Source organism: Lemur catta, chromosome 11, assembly GCF_020740605.2.
Source record: "Lemur catta isolate mLemCat1 chromosome 11, mLemCat1.pri, whole genome shotgun sequence".
NCBI lineage: Eukaryota > Metazoa > Chordata > Mammalia > Primates > Lemuridae > Lemur > Lemur catta.
The window spans coordinates 26,112,531-26,134,727 of NC_059138.1; the positions used below are offsets into that span (position 1 = coordinate 26,112,531).

The 22,197-nt window shown below is 36.4% G+C and overlaps 1 protein-coding gene and 1 non-coding gene across 3 annotated transcripts in view; both read right to left on the minus strand.

Moving 5' to 3' along the window:
• The window catches only part of CPED1 (cadherin like and PC-esterase domain containing 1), a 265,832-nt gene that overhangs the window by 102,319 nt on the left and 141,316 nt on the right, over positions 1-22,197 (minus strand). The gene's annotated exons all lie outside the window — the stretch shown is intronic.
• Positions 17,629-17,769, minus strand: LOC123647796. The gene has a single exon (XR_006738338.1). It is a non-coding gene; the product is annotated as a U4 spliceosomal RNA (small nuclear RNA).

Sequence of the window (22,197 nt, forward strand, 5' to 3'; positions counted from 1 at the left end):
TTTATTATCCATTTGAAATCAATTTAATAGTTAAATATTCTTTGATTTTATAATAATGCATTTAAATTTAGGAAAGGTTAAATAGAGATGTCCCAGTTCTTAGTCACTGGTAGATTTTAAAGCAGTAAGAAACATCATTTCACCCATTGTGGTGGGAAGACACAGGATGTGTTTATGGGATATTTCTCTAATGTAAAAAAAAATTGAATCTATCTTGGATATTAACTCAAAATTAGTTTATCAATGCCTGAGAGAAATCACATTTCAGCACTATTATCCTGAACGTAGAGTGAAAAGAATTACTTCAGTTGTCACTCTTCTCTGGACATATTAGCTACAGATTGACGAGATCATCCACTCATTCAACAAATATTTATTGGATGTTTATCATGTGTCAGATGCTCTGTCAGGCAGTGGAATATAAGAGTGATTAATTTAAAAGGTTAGCCCTTAGTTTTCTCAGTGGCCTACCAAAATTTGATGATATTTTTGTTTCCTGAAAAATTTTCGGGAAAATGATATTTTGATCATACACTTTATTAGAACTTAATGGAAACAAAGAAACATAGATTATCTACTGTCTTCTAATAAACCTAAATCCAATTCAATGCTATCCTGTTCTTAATATAAAATATAAAATTCCACTTTAAAACAAAAATACATTTTTATAAAGGGAAAATAAACAGGATAAAAAATTTCAAATGTACAATAAAGTTGCTTTTTCCTAAAGTTAATTTTCCCTAATTACCTTATTTATTTATTTTTATTTATTTATTTATTTTTTGCAACAGAGTCTTGCTCTGTTGCTGGGGCTAGAGTGCTATGGCATCAGCCTCGCTCACTAATTTTTCTATTTTTAGTAGAGACAGGGGTGGGGGGTGGCTGGTGGGGGGGTTCTCACTCTTGCTCAGGCTGGTCTCGAACTCCTGAGCTCAAGCTATCTCCCGCCTTGGCCTCCCAGAATGCTAGGATTACAGGCGTGAGCCACAGCGCCCGGCCTCTAATTACCTTCCTTATGGAACTCAATTTTTTAAGCAACCATTTTAATACTTTCTTTTAAATATTATTTAAGCTAATTTAACTTATCTCTAAAAGCTACAAGCCGCTTGTTAATTTGTTTGACGATTTTACAGAATATGGTAGCTTGGAACTTATTTAATGTTGAAATTTGTATATACATTCATACATGCATTCTGAACTTCTTATCAATTATATTTCATATTTCAAAAAACATAATATTAAACTTACTTCACTAGAATGTTTTATAAGAATATATTTATGTTGTGTTTGAATATTAAGTTCAGTTATCACCCATGATAAATTTATAAAATAAAGTCCTAGTTGAGGTTTTAAACTTCAGCTTGAATTTTCCTTTTTCTTTAACTGTGAAACATTTGCAGAGTTCACCATAGTGAAGTGTCTACCTTTACAAATAGTCATGTTTCTAAAAAAATTATGTAGGTACATGTTTTGACAAATAAAATCATATATTAAATGTGACATTTAAGAGAGTACAAAGTTTTAATCAGTTTTGTTCCTTTGGGCAGGGAAGACTACTTTAAAAATATTAACATCTCACTTTGTAAGGATTCTAAATTTAAAAAAAATCATTTCAGGTTTTCTAAAGGTGAAAGAAAAAGTTTAGATACCCAATGAGTAAAGAAGTCAGTTAATACGTAGCTTTTATTTGAGCAACTTTCTCAGCATATTCAACTTTCACCAGTAAGAGTCCTCCTGCTGGTATATGGGGTGCAGAATGTATGTCAGTCACGAAGTACTCCACATACACAGAGAAACCAAGCCCAGTAAGGACCTCAGGAACTGAGCCCAGCTCTTGGAAGTTTAAAAGCAATAAATTCCCTAATTTGATCATTACACATTGTATACTTGTATCAAGATTTCACATGTACGCCATAAATACAACTATCCTGTGTCTATAATAATTAATTTTTTTAAAAGTACATCTAATCAGTATTGCCATCATCACTGTAGAAAATGTTTCTTTTTAACACTGTTGTCCCCACAGAGCGTGGAACAATACTCAATAAATGTTTATTGACTGGGGGAAAAAAAAGCAAGAAAGACCCTTGAAGGTGAACTAAAACTAATGGGTTCATACCTTACAATTCACACAAAATGATTTAACTTTTATATCATACCCCAAATATGTTAAGGCATCTGCTTCAAATTGTTAACAGGATGCAGATGACGCATCTGCTATCTTCATTAAGTTTCTCAAGCAGATTTTATGCTGTGACCCCCTTTCATCAATCCCATGATCTTAAACATGACTCCCCACCTTGTTAGAATATGATGCTTATAAATTAAACAGAATGCACCGAAACTAGCGGAGGGTGAAGGATTCAGTCTTGGTTGCATTCCAACGAACTCCTTTTTCCATCAAGAGATGAATTCTGTTGACAGCCCCTTATTCTTAGGGTTCTTCCTCTTTTGCACAGGGGCAGAGGAAGGTTTCCTATGCTCTTTTGCCATCATCTTGGCTGCACTCTGATTTCATGACCTCTGAGTTAATCCTTCTTTTTTTTCCTATTAACAAGTGTAAGCAGGCCAACTTCAAACGGACTGCAATAGGTCACAAGGTTTAATGGGCACAAGAGATAATCATCTAAATTACATTTCTAGGCCTGATGGGCTAGACAGACTTAGAGGGTAACTTTACCAGCATTTGCTGTTAATCACCCAGGTTGGTGGGTCTCAGAGTGTAGCTGCCTTTGACTTCTTCCCTCAGGGGCTGGGTCACACTGACTGATTAGCGAAGGCAGCTGCATTAACTTTCCTCTTCCACAAAGTGTGTCGTGTCCCGAAAGGACATGAAAGTCAAATGTGGCCACAGCTCAAACACCAGACGCACTCTTTTCATCTCTGTGGAATTATCTGCCCTCTACTTGTAGATCATGATCCTCAGCACAACAGTTGTTGCTGATTTTCACGATCTGTTAACAGTTAGGAATTTTTACATTAAAGAACATTCTCCTACTTTTATTTCTTATAGCATCTAGGAAAATGCCACGGTCTATTGTATGTTTTTTATTGTTACATGATTCTTAACTTTAAAAGGAATGAGAAACATGGAATTACTCTAAAGATAAAAAGGACCAAAATAAGTTCACCTCTTAAAAGTCAAAGATAAACATCCTTCAGGAACTGGCAGAGGCAATAACTTCATGAGTTGTTTTTACAATACAGGCTCATACAATTTGATTACATACTTCAGTTTATTATCAAAGAAAACAGCAGCCTTCCCCCGATAGAGTGGGCCGTTAGAAGGTATGTGTAACTGAAATCTCAAAAATGAATGACCTGGAATCATTTAAAATTTATTAATATGTCAAATATAGAAATGAATATACAATATCTATCATCTCTATAATACTTCATAACTTACAAAAGAGTTTTATATCCATTATCATTTATTCTTAATACCAGCCCAGTGAAATAGGTTGGCGCAAGTATAACTATCTGTATTTTACACATCACAGCAATTTTCTGAGAAGCTCAATGTCACCGAGGTAGTAAGTGAATACAGCCAGCACACAAATCCAGATCTTCTGATGCCACACCCAACCCATATGCATAACTGAACGACATTTTGCAAAATGTGGTCTTCTGGCGAAATACACTTGTGTGTTTTTTTCATTTTTTTTTTTTAAAGAAAAGCTATTTGCTCAAAGAGGCTCTAATGGTAGAGCTGATAGGTAAATTGTGTTTACTCAATTAGCATTCTAAAGCAAACAAAATCAGATATTGCACTGATTCAATAAGAAGGATGTTGATTTGTCAAAAGAGCCACATACATTATAATGTTTCTAAAACCTTGGAGGACTCTCAATCATATGGAATTATAGAAGCCACAAATACATAAAATCCTATTTTGGTCTGATGCTGAAGAGACCATGTAGAAATCTAACAAACAAATGGAATATGAATGATTTAAATGAAAGCCAGAATCAAAAGAAATGCCTGATCCTTATAAATTCCAATCTTAAAATATTTTAAGACTTTTTCAGAATTATAAAAATATTACCTCTTTCCCCCTCACACAACAGAAAGAAGAAAAAAAATAATAATTTAGAAACTTCAGACTCAGTGGTGGTTAATCATCTGGAGGATGGAAGCAGGGTGTGGATATATTGTGAACACTTGTTGAGGTCTGTAAGGATTGTGGACACAATGAAAGAGAAGGATATTAAAATGAAGAAGATAGTAATTCCAAGAAAAAGACATTTTGATGATGTTAGGATTGGTCAAATGATTATTAAACATCATTGCTCTTTCCTGATTGAATAGTAGGGAGAGTGGGGCAAAGACTATTGGAAGATATTCACACAAAATTATGTCCTCAAACATGAATCTGGTCCCTTTATGACCACAGCCTTTATTTTCCTTACTGGCCTATTCATGAGTTTTTAACTTTTAAAGTTTGAAAAAAGAAAATGTACTTTTGCCTTTAGAAGTTGCTTTTACAAAAGCAGATACAAACAAAGAAAACCCCACTTACTGTATACTTAAACAAAGTTTATATCCAACACACACTACTTTGTTTGGCAGAACTTTTACCTGATATTCGATATTACCTTTCCTTTTTGTTTTTGTTCCTTTTTGTTTTCATAGATTTGGATTATGTTTAACAAGGGCAAATAAAACTAAGAAACACACTAATTTATGTTCTCAAAATAATCATTGAAATACTCAGTTTGATATAACATGTTACATAAGCAAATCATAAATGTTTCGAAAATTTTATAGCAATTAAGAAAAAAAAAAGCCTTAGAAACACATCTTTGTTGTTCAGAATCACTTATAGGAAGAGTTTGAGAACAATAAATAAAAACACTTTAATGTCATTAAGAATACAGAGTGGTCATTGTAGGATTGGAAGTTAAGTGATGGGAAGCACCAGAAAAAGGTGTTTATTTTGTTCCCTGGAAAAATTATCTCCTTGTTGATATTATCTAAAAATTTGTCTTTTTACAAACAAAGACAGGGTTTTCTGAGAGGTCAAGAGATAGCCTTTCCTATCATACCAATAAATGGAATATGGAAGAACTGTGCTAAAAAGAGGATGCACCTGAGCTGCATAATCCTAAAAGCAGACGCTTTTTATATGGGAAAAAAAGGGGGGCTTAAGCTTAGGGATTGTAAAACGCTATGGTTCTCAAAGTGCAGTTCTGGGACCAGAGGTGCAGCATCAGCATCACCTGGAAACTTATCAGACACGCAAATTCTAGGCCCCACCCAGACCTACTGAGTCAGAAGCTGGAGCCAGCCATCTGGTGTTTTAACAAGCCTTCCGGGAGACTTTCATACATGCTCAAGTTTGAGAATCACTAGCACAAGGAACAGCAGTGACAGGAGAGGAATGAAAGAAAGTAAAGCAGCAACTACAGCAAGGGCAGCCCTGGCCAGCAGGGTCTTTCTTACTGCCTTCAGGGTAGGGCATTCATAAGTCCCTGCAGTGCTCACAGGCAGTCAGAAACACTCAAAGAAACTAAGGCCTGGATGGAACTTAAGAAGTGATCACAGGGTCTTATTAGGCCCCTCAAATCAGACTGATGATGTTCTGAGTTTTTGCTCCTTAGTATTTACAAACACACAAACAGTGAAAGAAAAGGTACAACATCTAGCAGTAAATGGAGACCCAGGACATACTTCTAACTTGACATTTATTTAAAATGTTTAGGTTAGTGAGGTTTTTAAAAAGTCATTTGGTCCACCCAACCCTGTGATGCCTGAATTCTCTCTTTAATATTGCCACCAAGTGGTCAATATTATATGCCTTCAATACTTAGAAGAGAAACATATTGCCCATGGAGAAGGCGTATGTATGTTTTCTTTAGAGAGCTATAAGAATGGACTTTCTTATATTGAACTGGTAGCTGTCTTCTTGTTGTGAGGACCAATCAAATACCAGTATTAGGGACATTTGTCATTTTTGTCATTGCCCATTGTTCAATTCCTTCTTATTTAGGAGGAATCCTCAACTATGAAAGCCAAGCAATTCTGCTCCATATGTCTGGTAAGCAGGACAAGGACTTGTGACCTAAATGTGGCTAACTAGATGCCTCACCCCAAGACTCTGAATTTGGAGCAAATGACAGAAATGAGAAGGGACGGCTTAAAATTTACTCATAGCCCTGATGTTCAGCAGGAGTAGCAGAAGCAGCAGCCTACGGGTTCTGAGAAGGAAGTGTGCCCAGAGACATCAGGAGTCAGGGTGGCATCTGGACCAGGTGGTCCCCATAGTATGACGTTGTCTGCAGCTCCTTCTGTTTCCCTTGACTCCTATTTTCTGGCTCTTTAGTCTTCCCTCAATAGCTCAATTCTGTAAGCTACCAGATATGTTTTGAATAAGGTCCTTTTCTGCTAAGGTTAGCCAGGATTGATTTCTATTTCCTGTACCCACAACCTTGACTACTAAAGTAGACGTAACAGAGGGTTGTGGTAAGTGGGGAGCAGGGTGGAAATGATGAATTTGACATTAGAGATGCTGAGTGGGATTAAGGTGGATTATCTAAGTAAAAGTGGTTCCTACCCAGGGGGACAAAGGGATGGACTCCATGAAGACAGTCGAGACTGGGGGTAGATATTTCATAGCCATCTTGAGATTGAAAGCATGAGGGCTGGAAAAGGTATTCACAGAAGAAGATAAAACCTATGTAGAATCTGTTCTTTGTCTACCAGCATCCATCTTTCTTAGGAAAGAATATTCCTAGTTTATTTTGGCAATTGACTGTTGTTCATACTTAGCATCAAGGTTTGAGGGGATTGACCTCTTACCAATTCTAGGGCTGGACCTCATTGGTTCAAATCAATTCATAGTAAATAGTTGGGCACAAAATCCAATCAGAGATAATGATATTTGTGCCTGTTTTGCAAGAACTTCTAGGAATGTGACATGGGGTTATGAAGTCCAGTATGGCCACAGCCATGCGTGGACATGTGGGAGGATCCACCACTCCCCACGGCTGCTAGGAGAGTCTGAGGGAGAAGTAGCAACTAGAATGCACAGCAGCAGGAGAGGAAACAGGTGACATCCTTTAAGCACTGAATGAAACTTCACTTCAAGCTAGAAATATCTCTGGATTATTTTTAGTTAAATTGGCTAGTAAATCCTCTTTATTTTAAAAAACCATTTCAAATTGGGTTTTTAACATTAGTAATTTAAACTGTCCTAACCATTATATCCCTTCTCTTCTACTCCCACCCTTTCTCCCAAACACACATTGATTAGGTTTATCATTTATAATATGAGCAATTTAGACAATATCAGAAGACATAACTGATAGCCTCTGAGTTGAATCTGATCATAGAATTTTATTTGTTCATTTGCCTTGCAAAGGGTTCCCTTTTAAAAATTAGTTACCAACATAAAAAACTTAGGAGATCTATGAAAATCCAAATGTTTGGTTTCCTTTGCATAACCAGGAGATCTGACAACACTGAGCCAGCATTTCAAGATGACAGCAGTCACCCTGAGCTGAGCAGGGTCTGTTCCCATTTAACAGGGCATATGTTTTCCATTTTGCCACAGTCCTTACCACTTCCTATTGCCTCACACTTGGCCTAATTCTGCCATTTGAGGTATTACTCACCTCTGAAAGGACTTGCGTTTGCAACGCTTTGTGGTTCGTAAGATCTGTCACAAGTCTCTTAGATGATTTCATTTAATTAAAAAACAAAGAAATGCAGAGAAACTGCTTTTCTTGGATGAGGAACTAACACATACTTGGATGCCTAATCATATTCTGTACATGAGGCCATGGAAATTTATTAGGGGATAGAATAGGATTTGATCATTAAAATATCCAAAACTCTGATAACAAGTACTTTACTTCATAGTGGAGCATGTGCCTTCATTTATCATCTGGGGTGAAATACCCACAGTGGCTTAATTAGTAGCAGCTAATTGTATAACAAATTAATATCATGAGATTTAAAACCAGGCAGCCCTGGATTTAAGTCCTAGGTCTGTCATTTGTTTTCTGTGATAAAAGTACCCAGCACATATAGTTGTCATGAACATTAAAGTGACAAAATGTGGCAAGAGCAGTATGTGGCACACAGGCATTTATTGTGATAGATGCTCTACTGTGTGAGGTTATTCTAATCATGTATAACAGTTTTGATTGCAAAGGTTCAACTTGTAAGGTTAAAAAAAAAGAAATAATTTTATTTTTTCTAATAGCTGCTAGTATCACAATCTATTGACAAACCTACCTCTTTACTCAATAAGCCCGACTCCCTTAATGATATTAAAGTCCTGTATCATTACACTTTAGTCATTACCAATTATTAAGACAGTCTCATTTTCACTAAAACTTTATTCTCATTTGGATCCAAAGCTTTCCCCCGGGAAGTTCAGATTTGTAGCTCCTACAGCTTAGAGAGATACGACAGGTCTGATTCTAAGATAGCTCTTATTAATACAATTCCTGGCCCCGATGTGTGTACATCTGCCTCTAGTTATTCAAGCAAACACGAAACTACATGGTGTTGTAAAGGGATTTTGCAGATGTAATTAAGGTGCCAAATCAGTTTACCTTAAATTAGGGAACTTAAATCTGGGTCTAGAGGTCAGAGACAGGGAAGAAAGAGAGAAATCCTTAGAGAGAGTCAAGGTGTGAGAATGTCCCTTGCTGGCTTAGGATATGAAGCAGACCACGTGGCAAGGATGCGGGCAGCCTCTGGGAGCTGAGAGCAGTCCCTGCCTGGCACCTTGCAAGGAAACAGGGACCTCAGTCCTGCAGTTGCAGGGAAGGGAGTTCTGCCAACAATCTGAGAGAGCTTGTCTGTAGATTCCTCCCCACATGCTCCAGACAAGAATTCAGCCTGGCCAACACCTTGGTTTCAGCTTTTGAGCTTTGAGTAGAGAACGCTGTCACACTATTCCTGGACTGCTGAATTACCAAACTGTGAACTAATAAATAGATGTTGTTTCGAGTTGCTAGGTTTGTGGTAATTTGTTGCATAGCTGTAGAAAACTAATTAATACTGAAGAGTTGGAGGTGGTGGATGGGGTCTGTTTCCTCATAACTCCCCTAAACTCATTTCTCTTGATTTGGGGTGGGAGGAAGGAGAGGGGGAGAGAAATCTCCTTTTCTTGGATCATCAAGGTTGATCTAGCTCATTGTCTATACTTGGTGTGGATGGGGGTAGCCGCAAGTTAATCCCTGATGATTAGGCAGTTGCCTGGAGCATGGAGACTCTCAGCTACCTTTTCCAGCTGATCATGACTAAGAGCCTCAGGTGTCTTCTTGTCCCATGCTGGGTCCCTGATAAGCCTATATATGGAACCTAGTTTCTTCTACGGTCTACAGCTTCAACTCTGGGGACTGTGGCATGGGACAGATACGCTTTTAATTATAAGTCCTGAGAACTCAAGGAACTGGTCCTTGCTCCTTTGTGGCTTGGTGAACCTCACCACCTGCAGTATCTCAGCAAGCTGTTTCTCCCCATCTGGCAATGCAAGGCCATTCCTCTAGCCCAGTAATTAAGCAGATATCCAACCAGGTAAACAAGCAACTTCCTCTCCCCCTTGAAGTCATCTCCAAATTTCACAGCTGACTACCTCAGAGAGGAGAAATCACAGACCCTTCTCACTTCCTCTGCTAGGAATGAGAAGGGGAGGTAGTCTCTCTTCCTGAGTAATACATTTCCCGAATACTTTCGTGGCTTCTTTCTCTGTCTCCTCTTAGCTCGCTGCTGAGTATGTGAAAGTCTGAGGCTAAGAAGGAGGCCTTCTTTTAATGAACTATGGAGAATTTAGAAACTGTATTCACATAAACTTCACAGATAGGAATGATGCCAACACTATTCTGCTACAATGTAACAATGCATTTTGACATTTTGTGAAAGAATGTCATATTCACTTAACCTAGAGCATAATAACTTTAAAAAATAGAACATGTATTTAATTTTGTATTTGGCTTCAACAATATCCTTAATTTTACAAATATTAAGAACTTTCCAGGCATTGTGCTAAGTGAGAACGATCAAAGACCTAGGCTTTGGCCTGTAGAAACTGTGTGTGTGTGTGTGTGTGTGTGTGTGTGTGTGTGTGCCCACAGGTGAGAGAGAAAGAGACACAGAGGACACAGGCAGAAAAGACAGAAAGATCCAACAATAAATTGTTAACTAATTGTAGTGTAAGAGCAAAGATACCACAATTATCTCACCAACTTGACAAAATTGTGTCAATGGGTAGGAGAATCCATGCTGCTTAAAATAGAGCTTGAATAAGGTTGTGATTGTTTCTTCTGGTAAAAATAAGAGGTAAGTTCATTTAAAAAGATTTTTAAACTAAACATTTTAAGATTTAAACATGTGTATTCTCTCAAATTATTTCTTGGCATAATGAATCTACATACTTCTGTTCGATTTTTTTAAGAAGCAAAAAAAAAAAAAAAAAAAAACCAAACAAACAATCAAAAACTTTTGATCAAGTCAGAGGCCCTCTTTGATCACTCCCAAAGCAGGAAAATTAACTGATCACTCTTCATTTGTGGATTCCCAGGGCAGTTTTAGAAAAATCTGAGTTTTACAAATCAGAAGAGCAAACTGCATGGATATCTTCTCTTTTTGAATGTGAAATTTAAAATTGATACCATTTTTATTATAATCAATAAAAAGTGAAATCTTTGTTTCGTGGGTCCACAAAAGGAACTTTGAAGTCAGATGTATTTATCAACATGTTTATTAGAGGCATTTTTCCCTATAGTTTTAGAGAGAGTCTGAAAACCAATACCAGTATGGTTTAGGTATTCATAATTATTTACATATGTTTCAGTAACAAAATATATTTGGGGGGGTGGCATTTTACTTTTAGGATTTGGGACAGCTGGAAATTATTATCATTATGGTTAAAAGTGTTCTAACTGGATAATGCTGTTAAAAAGAATATAGCATTTTGGAATGCTTCCTCCTAACATGGAAAACATATTATTTTATTAAATTGAGTTATTTAAATATGGATTGGCTGTTGTCTGCCCAGTTACACATAAAGGTGTCTAAAATATAGGTTCTTGGAAGAAGCATCAAACAGAAAATGACTGTGGCTTTTTCTTACTAATATTATTATTATACAGAGAAACCTTAGTACTCCTTTGGGGCTGGATAGTTAATATTCTACATCTTGCAGTGACAGATTCTAATTAAATATTTAAGAAATGGGACATCTTTTCCAATAATGATACACTATATCTAATACCTCGGAGAAAGAAAAATTCTTTTAATATTGGCTCATCCAGAAAAAAAAAAAAGATGATTAATAAGGGATTCTGTGTCTCCCAGAACCTGAAATGTTTCTTCTAAGGAGCTAGACTATGTTAAGAGCCAAGAAGAAGCAAGGTTCAAAGGAAATTCATCTAATATTTGTGCCCTGGTTATGAAAGGGGGTGAGAGGCTGTTCATCAGCGGCATGTGGCCAGTTGGCAAGGAGGGCTGAATGCCAGACTGAGGGGTTACTGTGGTCACAGATGCACTTAGCATGGGAAGGAGAATGCCAGAGAGTCCCAGGCAGGGCAGGCTATTTTGGGGGCTTTACAGGAATCATTATTTTTTCATTCTGTGCCAGTATTGACACAGACAAATGCATTTGTTTAGTTCCTAACAGAAATGCAAGCCTATGGACAGCAGCAGGATTTGATGCAATAATTACTTCTTATACATTGATGCCGTGGCCTAATAATTAGCTCTTATCTGTTGATGGGCTATTGAAGTTTTGCAGATTACCAAAGTGGGTCTCATCCTTGGAGACCCATCACTCAAAGAGGATTTTTAAAGTCATGATTTATTATTGCCTCTAAATATAATGAATTCCTTTCATCAAAAGAATTTTTTTATAGTTTTTATAGTTTTTTATAGTTTTTATATTTGCAACATAAGACTCACAAATGGCCTAACCAAGAACACAACTGCTGGCCACAGAGCTAGTGGTCCACATCCTACAGTAGAGACATACCCCACTACTCACGCCCTCCTCTACTGGTATCTTCACCATTAACAGCTTTGGCCATTCAAGCTCTTCTGCTTCACATAATTGTTGCAGGACTCCCTGGCATACTTGCACCCTTCCTCCTGGCCCTCCCATTATATTAATGATTTCATATGTTAAGTGGGCTTTTGAAAGCTTCCTGAAACCTAATCTCATTTGTAAATCTTCTTCTACAGAAAATATTGACTACAAGTTCCAAATGATAACTTACAAATTAACTCTTGGGGCTCACATTTTTTGGAAAGTGTATATTTATTTTCACAATATTGTTCTGGAGTGTTACATAGTGGCTAAGGAGACGGCTTGTATGTAGCAGAGCTCTTGATCAGGCTGCCTGGGTTTAAAAATGGGCTCTGCTACTTATAAGCTTTGTGACCTTGGCAAGTTTTCTGTGCCTCCATCTGTCTGAAATGGGAATTATTAAAGTATCTACCTTGTCAGTGTTTTGTTTTGTTTTGAGAACTGAGTTAATAAATGGAGAACAATTAGAATAAGACCTGGCATGCAATAAGTGCTAAATAAATACTAACGTTATGCATTTTGACTGTTCGCAAACAGACAAATCTCTAATCTGTGAAGATGTACCAGTGTTTGGGAAATACACAAAAGTCATTTGGAACAAATTATGATTTCAAAAGTGAGGGAGAGTTTAGTAGTTTGGATTGAAATTATGATGTGACTACATAGAATGTGATTCATTTTCTCATTTAGCTTATTATAAGATCTGAATAAGTTTATTGTCTTTTAAAATGACAGCTTTCAAAATGATAGTATTTTTTAAAGATCATACATACAAAAACTAAATTACATTATGGTTAGACCTTGTGCCTGACAGTATACAGGTAACATCTTTAACCTTTGCTGCTCATTTGTAAAAGTGGCACAGAGAACATGGATCTCCTCACCCTTATAGGAATCTACCAGATGATATCTGTGAGGGATATTTCTGGTTTTAGCAAAGAAATACTTCTCTTTCTGTTAAATAACTCCTGAATTCTCAGTCTGTCAGCTGAGATTGCTAATAAGATGACATACCAGATTAATCATGCAACTACCAAAATTAAAACACACGTTAAAGGCAAAATTTACACTCAGTTCTGAAATTTTTGTTTTATCACATCACTATAAAAATTTATTGCATAATTTAGCACAGGTGGTTTATTCTGCAAAGCCCTTCATATTGTGACACCTTATTAAATCTAAACTTAAATGAAAGCAATTTGAAAACCTCCAGTACAGTTTTCTAGATTGAAATAGGAAAAAAGAAAGGTTGATGTTTTAAACTTTTTTTAATACCCAAAGACATATTTTATTTACCTATCTTTTTAAAAATTTGTATTTTGTACACATGTATACTTAGCTCCTCCTATATCTGGGCACTGTTCCAATATCTTCACAATATTAACTCAATTTTTCCTTAATACCCCCCTAGAGGGTCGGCACTATTACTATACCTACGTGACAGATGAGAAACTTGTCCAAGGTCTCCATCAGGTAAGGGTTGAGCCGTGACTCAAATCCAGATGGCACAAATAATATTCTGATAGAAGTATTTAAGAGAGATTATTTCGCTTAAAGAAAATTTCTCCCTCCCTGCTATTTCTTAAATCTTTGAAACCCGGGTCTCTTAACTTTATCAGGAATGTAATTTTAAAATAACCACATGTAATATTTATTTTCCAAATCATCAGGTCTGGAAAGATCCTCCACAAGCATGTGGAGGGGTGGCGAGTTGGGGGATGTGGAGGAGGTAAAAACCTAGAAAATTCAGTGAAAGTCTGCACCGCATTGCTAAAGAATGAGGTCCTAAGAGCTGGAGGGCACGGGATGGAGACGCCTGTTCTGCTTTGAAGAATGAGGTCATGCTCAATGTTTTAAACTCATCAGTCCTGCCTAAAAAAGGGATGTGGGTAAAAAACAAAAAGACAGATTAGCAGCATTTTCAAAAGAAATTAAATATGTCAGGCAATAAAGTGTCCTAATTCTGTCTTCAGGGAACATATATCAAACTAGCTTGTAGTTAGTTCTGCAATCAGTAAAACCATCTGCAAGGAATACTCCACCCCCCATCCTCATGCCTACAACATGCCTGTGGAAGGAAATGTCGCAGTTAGTCAAGTGCATGTGGAAATTTTCTCAGCATTACCTAATTGAAACATTTGGCCAACCTTTCTTTGAGCAAAAAACAATTTGTTATAACCTGCTGAAAGAAAGCACACCAATGGCTTTGACTAATGAGGACAATATAAATAGTCCAGATGATATATTGTTAAATTCCTCTGTGTTTCTAGGAGCACAATTACCTACATCTTATAACCACTTTCTGAGCCTGTGAGAAGAAAGCAATGGCTAGGTAGCCCTTTACTGATATTTATTTCTAAGGCATATATTAGATTTAGTGGCAATCTGCTTTGAGAAATATAACAATTGCTGATTCTCTGTGCTAATAGAGATAATTGAAAAGTCACACATAATTTCAAAACACTGTATTGTTATATAGACACTAATTTAGTTATCACTGAAACTATAAATGAAACAATGTATGTACAGTTTCTAGAACAAAGTAGGTGATCAATAAATTGAATTATAATCATGTATGTTTATGCCAGAAATGAAACTGTCATTATGTTTGTCACTCTAGTGATATTCTGCATCAGATTATGAGTTATTAGGATAGGAATTCTTTACTAGGGCTTTTCATACCTCCAAAATTGTATACAGCATTGGGTATGTATTTAACATATACATACATTATTTCTTCAAATGAGGGATCAAAACTTTGACGAGGTATTCAAAGGGGTACATTGTTTCCTCCAAAAGGTTAAGAACCACTGCACCAGAGGAATCATTTGCTTTAACTTACCCTATACAAGAGGAATCATTTGCTTTAACTTACCCTATACAAAGCCAAACTTTGTTGTTTGATTAAAGCCAAAAATGTCTTTTTTTTTTAAATAAATCATGTTCTAGATTTGGTTTGGTTGTGGGAGGAGGGCTTAGAAAAATGTCTAACCTGGCACCCAAGATCTCTTCACTCTCTCACAACCATTCTCACCATCCTGGTATGTATTAATACCTTTGCTAGAGTTAATTTGGACTTGAGAAATGAGGAAGAAAATGGAGAAAGAGAGATAAAAGATCTAGGAACCCTTGGAGCAATTAAAGTCCACCAAGATGTGAGCATTAGGGATGGAAGTTATCAAAAAGAGACTCCTTCTGCTTCTCTTTTAGCCACAATCTCTCTCAAAGTTTCAAATGTCACATTGGCAATCTAGGTACTCCAACAGAATATTTTATTGAAAAACCTCTCAGGGTTTCTCTCTATTTCCCTGTCCAGTTCAGCAATCAGAAGACTAATTCTTAGAATGCCAAAACAAACTTCAAGCAAACATGAGAATAGAGCGGAAGGTTGTATTCAGAGAAACTTCTCTGGATACTGTCGGAAGCCAAGAAGACCCAATTCTCCACATCGCATTGGCTCTGCAGCTCTGACGGTAGTAAAAGTTTGTTTCCTCTAGTAAAAGAAACAGATGTGACTTGGATAAACATGCAAAACAGATGTGCTGAGCAAAAGTTTTTATTTAAATGATAATTTGTCTGACCATAAGTGACATTAACTCAGGAGGTGAATGTTCAACATCACTCTTTTTCATCAACGCAGAAAGATAATTTATGTAAGTGCTAAAATAGATCACAAATTAAAAAACACATTGCTCTCATCTTTGCTTGCTTTTTAAGAAAGCTGAATGTTAAGCAAAAATGCCCAAGCTTTGGATGCTTACTGGCCACGGAGGAGGCCTACCCATTCAGAATGTCCGGGGGCGCATACAGCTCACAGAAATAGCATTTCACTTCCCTAGGTGCTACATTGGCTCTTGAGGAACACTGGTAAAGCCTCAATCAGTCCATGAATACAGGACTTGAAACAACTGCAAAGATTAAGTGTTTAAGTCAAGGGAACTTAACAAGACTGGAAAGAATGCCGACAGCCCCAGTCATTGATGATAAAACGGACGCCTTTGCTATAGATCTGTCAAAGTGAAGTAGAAGAGTAGGGCCGACTTCTCTGTTAGGCACAGCAGGTATAGCACCTACACAATACTTTTAGGGGCCCATACAAATGTCTGACTTTTCTTTCAAATTAGAAGAAAAGCCCAAAATTTTTAGTCAAAGAAAATAGTCTACATATGTAATTGTAATGTAGTCTGCATATATAATATTAATATATTCATCTTTGTATCAACACTCTCATAAAATATAATTTTGTTGGTTTTTGTTTTTATAGATGAGGGGCTCACAAAGGCAAAGTGACTCGGGCCCACGAATGTCAGCAATATAGCCTATGACACAGCCAGGTCACTCACTCTTGTTTCTGATTCCCAAGCAGTTCTGCTTGGTCCTTTATAATTCTAGCAGTCTTGGTATTATTGAGGGCTACTTCTTTAGCTGTTTTCTCTCTTTCCTTCTCCTTCTTATACTTTTCTATATACCTCCAGGTAAACCCAAGAAATGCATCTGGACAAAAATAGTTTGATGATGATGATGATGATGCCAATTCAATATTGACTGAGCACTTAACTAAGCACTAGATTTGTGCTAAAACTTTATATTTATTATCTAATTGAACCCTCAGAGTAGTTCTATAAGGTAGGTACTGTTACCAAGTCTATTTTTAAAGACAAGAAAACCGAGGCTTGGGAAGCTTAAATGCATTGCACTAGGACATACTACCAATTAAGCTGGTTAGAAGCAGAGCTGGGGCCTCAGCTCAGGCTTCCTTGATAGCAGTTAACGGCATGAGCTTGGGAATGCATGCCTGCTAAGCACTAGGTTAGAAAAATGGCTGGAGATACTTTGCTAGGATGCAAAATTTGCTCTGATAAAATAATTGCCACAGAGAAATTTGACGTTCAACCTGTTTATAGAGCAAGAGAAAAATCTTTTACAATGGAAACACTCTCTTACACATGTTAAAAAAAAGTGCTGTATTCTATCACCACATTCAGGTACCTACTTAATTTTAACTGATTAAAGGCAGAGAGATATCATAATAAGTCATTGAAGGTGGAAATTTTACACTTGAGGAGCCTGTTCATGATGCCTTTGAGAAATATCACCAAAAACATAAAACACTTAATACAAAATATACATAAATATGAATAAATAAGTTTATTTATAATTAAATGGTTTAGCCTAAGACATAGTTTCCTCCAAGAAGGGTGTGGGATGGATAATAAAAAAAATGTACATCATCTTATCTGTTTGTTGTGAGGATTAAATGAGGATATGAAGGTGATATGCTCTCACCTTGAATGTTTCATTGTCAACTTATCAACTTCACAATACATTCTTCTCACTATCATAAAGGGTACATAAAGTGCTTTTTTTAAGTTTTGAAAAAATATATTATGGATGTTGTTGGTAAAAACAATAAAGTAGCAAGTTTTGTTAATAGTGAAGATAATTAACTAGAAATTGCTCTAATGTATTATCAAGCATCATATTTAAAAAAGCCTGTGCCCTGAAAAACATTTTAATGATTAGTAGCATAATAGCATTCTGGCCAAGGAGAATTCTTTTTTTTTTTTTTTTTTTATTTTAAACGCATTAGTCAGTCCCCGTGGGGACCGTCAAAAATTGCCAATGCCGACTATATTGCAAGTCGTCATGGCGGGGTATTGGGAAAAGTTTTCAGTTAGCAATAATCGCGCCTCGGATAAACCTCATTGGCTACGATACTGCCACTGCGCAAAGCTGGCCAAGGAGAATTCTAATATGTAAAGTATGTGAACCTGGTGTAAATACTGAATACCAATAACATAGTCAGAAGTTAGGATATTGTGACATAATAAGAAATATATATTTAATATTAGTTTCTGCCCCTGGTTCCTAACACAGAGCTCCTAAAACTCTTGTAATTTCCTGAGATATACGGATGCTAAGAGCATCTTTTGTTCTAATATTTGATCTTTGATTCTCATTCCTGATACACAGCGCCTAAATCCATTAGAATTTCCTGGGTGATAGGAGCATCTTTTGTTCTAATAAGGCCAGTCTTGGTGAGCTCCTGGATAGCTGTAGGATAGGGGCTGGTCACCAGAAAGACCACAGCATGATTAGAAGCTTGGGAACTTTTGGCCTTACATTTCATCCTCCGGGAGTGTAAAGCAGCTTGAGATTAAGGTAACAGTCAGTCATGCTTACATAATGAAGCCTTCATAAAAATCCCTGAACTATGGGATTCAGAGAGCTTCTGGGTTGGTGAACACACGGAGATGCTGGGAGGGGGGCATTGGAACTCCGAACCCCTTCCCCGTTCCTCACCCTAGGCATCTCTGCCACCTGGCTGGTCCTGAGTAGTATTCTTTCTAATAAACTGGTAAAGGTAAGTAAACGTTCCCTTGGGTTTAGTGAGTCATTCCAGCACATTACAGAACCCAAGGAGGGGTCGTGGGAACCACTGATTTATAGCCTGTTGATCAGAAGTACAGGTCATACCTGGGACTGGCATGAGAAGTGGGGGCAGTCCTGGGGGAGTAAGCCCTGGGGTTTGCACTAACTCCAGGTAGTTAGTGTCATAACTGAATTGTAGGACTCACAGCTGGTGTCTGGAAAGTTGGGGAATTGCTTAATGTGAGGGAGAAGCCTACGCATTTGGTGTCAGAAGTGTTGTGAGTATAGAGGCATTATATGTGTAGAAGAAAAATAGTTTTTCCTTTACATATGTACAGCATCTAGTAAAATATTACACATTAGCTAGCTCTAAAGCTTTCCTAATAGATACATGATGAAGGGAAGACTCTCTTTAAACATTTCCCACCAAAATAAAGATTATGAAGACCTCCAAATTTTGCAATGATTCCAGAACATTATAAAAATTATCATTGTTTGTGCCCATGGAAACAAATTCTAGTTAATTAAGTTAGTTTTAACAAGTTGCATTCCAACTGAATGAGAGTTTCCCAAATTGGTCAATTAGATTATAAGTACAATGAGGGTTTTAGATTCTACATATACATAGTAACAATGAAGACCATTAATTGGAAGTCAGTAAGATCTGTATTCAAATCCCACCTCTTCCAGTAATTACATCTGTTATATAGGAAGCTTTGACAAAGTTTCTAACCTTTCTAAAGCCTTGTTTCTCCATGTGTTAATAAAAAAAGAGGGAGATAAAAAAAATCACCTATGCTCAAGGTTGTGGTAAATATTAAATAAAACAAGAAGGTAAAATGCTTAACATAATGCCTGGCACATAATAAAAGTTCTGTAAATGTCACATTACTACTACTATTACCACTGCTGCTATTGTATTCCCCTACCACACATAGCATATTTGTAAGAACAAAGTGCATAGCAACCACTTAGTAACCAGTTACTGGCTGAGAACATTTCACTACAGCACAGATTATACTGTTGAAAAAATAAGTCACATTCCTCTGGTAAATTGAAGTAGGCAAGGTAACTAATAACCACTAAAATGGGTATTTAATTGATATTACAACTTTGGACATTAACAGGTTTTTATTAAACAATTATTGATAGATGCCCTTCTGTTCTCTGATTACGGATATTTGCTAAGATATTAGGCAACTATTACTTGAACTGTTTTATAACAGTTCTCTGTGGTGTTGGAAGAGTACAAAAAGTAAATGAGAGAATTACAAAGCATTTCCAAATGCTATAACTGGAACCATTCACACATCATTTAATATCTTAGCATCTAGATGGCTGATTAATTTTTTAAAAGAAAGCAGCAAGTGCCAATTTTAAGTGTGTAGCTAAATGCCAGACAAATGTTTTTTAGAAAATACTATTTTCTCTTTCCTTGTTATTTTCCCTTTGTGAATTATAATCCATTTAAAAGTGAAAGCTGTTTCTAACAAATAGATCCATGAAGCATAGTCTCCTAAGTTTAAGCTATGTGGCCTTTCTGTAGCTTTTTATTTACGGCTCTATTCTGGCAAAACACTTTGGGGGTAAAATGTATACGAGACCATAGATCATCTATACAAATCAATTTCTGTGGATGTTTCACTATTATCCATGTCAAAAAAATTTGATTTGAAAATGGATACTAAAAGAAATATTTCCCTATATGTATTCTAATTTCCTTAGAACATAAATATATTTTATTAATTCCTAAACATGACATATTACAGCCACAATAATATTTTATTGCTTTCTAAATCTTTCTTCCTAACAGCAAAACATTATACTACTTATGGGTAAATCAAAATGAAATGACAATCTGACCATGTTACATGATGTTTTTATATTTCATTAAGAATCATGTATTCTATAATTGAATGCATATTTCTGATTATAATAATTATATTGGACAGATAAGATGGCAGATTAATGAGGAGAATAAAGAGCTGTCAGAATAGTATCACTGTCTATAAAAACTGTTAAAATTACAGGGATGAAAAAAGATAAGAATGGTTCTCCAACACAACACTGAAAGATTACTTCTAAATTATTCACACTTCTAGTAAACAAACAGGACAGTAGAAAAGCAGAAACTCTTATTTGTCTAAATTAGTGGTTCTCAACCAGAGTGGACTTTGTCCCTCAGGGGATATTTGGCAATATCTGGGGATATTTTTGATTGTCACATCTTGGGAAGAGGGTCCACTATAGGAATCTAGTGGACAGAGGCCAGGAGTGCTGTTAAGCATCCCACAATGCACAGAATAACTTCCCAGAACAAAGAATTATCCAGCTCCAAATATCAGTAGTGCTGAGGTTGAGACACCTTGTCCTCAATCTGGTTATTTTATATCAGTTATGTAAATGAGCTCTTTCTCTTTCACTAGTAAAAACTAAACTAAGAGTTGCCTCTATGGCAACCATATGCAAATTCCAATTAACAAGAGAATAATTGGAATATAGGCATCAAATAAACTCAAATAGTTCATTATGGGTAAGTAGGTACTTAACAATGTTTGATAGTATAAATGACACAAAATGTCTATTAACAAATTAATAAAATTATCTTATTATTTACCAAAATGTCATAGTAATTGATTTTCTAATTGACTGGTATGCTTTATCTTTGCTTTCTCTTTCCTGTAAGCCTTTTGGTGAAGAGGTAAAATGGATAGTTGATTCCCAGAAGGTAAGAGAATGGGGGAGGGATAAATTAGAGGCTTGTTTAATCTTAAATTGGATTTTCCTTCTTTGGTTGTTAGAAGTTGGATGGCCTTTTATGTTTGCTATGGTCTGAATGTCCCCCAAAATTCATGTGCTGAAACTTAATCCCCATTGTGGTGGTATTAAGAGGTGGAGCCTTTTAGGACATAATTAAATCACGAGGGTCCCACCCTTATGTATGCATTAGTGCCTTATAAAAATGCTAGAGGGAACCAGCTTAGATTCTTTTGTTGCTCTTCAAGTCTTCCCCAAGCATGTTTCCCTTTTGCCCTTTTTGCCCCTTCCACCATGTGGGGATGCAGCAAGAAGGCCCTCACCCGACACCAGATGCTGGCACATTAATTTCAGACTTCCCAGCCTCCCGAACTGTAAGAAATACGTTTCTGCTCTTTATGAATTACTCAGTGTTAGATACTTTGTAATAGCAGCACAAATGGACTAAGACAATGTTTATTTGAAATTTAATAATGGAGTCCATTAGACCAAAATCTAATTTGAAATGTAAGGAGAAATTGTAATTATCCTCCCACCTTAACTAATAAATGAAATATAAGTAAAGTTTAATTAATTTCCTTTTAGGTTCACATGTGTAGGCTTTGGGGATTCAAATAGAACAGCCCATCATTTAATCTGCAGTAGTTGGAGTCAAGACTTCAGTCCTAAGAATATATTAATAATAAGGGCACTATGGTTGTTGACAGAAAAGAAAAAGAACAGTTTGGAAAACTGAAAGTTTTTAAGTCTAATGATGTATATCTGCCTAGCTACCAACCTAATTTACGGATCTCAAATACTTGAAAATTGATAGGAGATTAGAAATTTTATCCCTTACTCTTTCTTTGTATTATAACCTTTGTCATGGTATCAGCTTGCAGTGGTACCTAAAGGACCTAATGAGATTAAACTTAAAAGAGAAGTAAGAGAAAGGTCTCTGGATCAGAATTTTAAGTGGAGTTTATGGGGAGAAAATCCTACCTTTACTGTTGACTTTTCCCAGTTCATGAGGCCGCTCATGCCTAGTTAAGTGT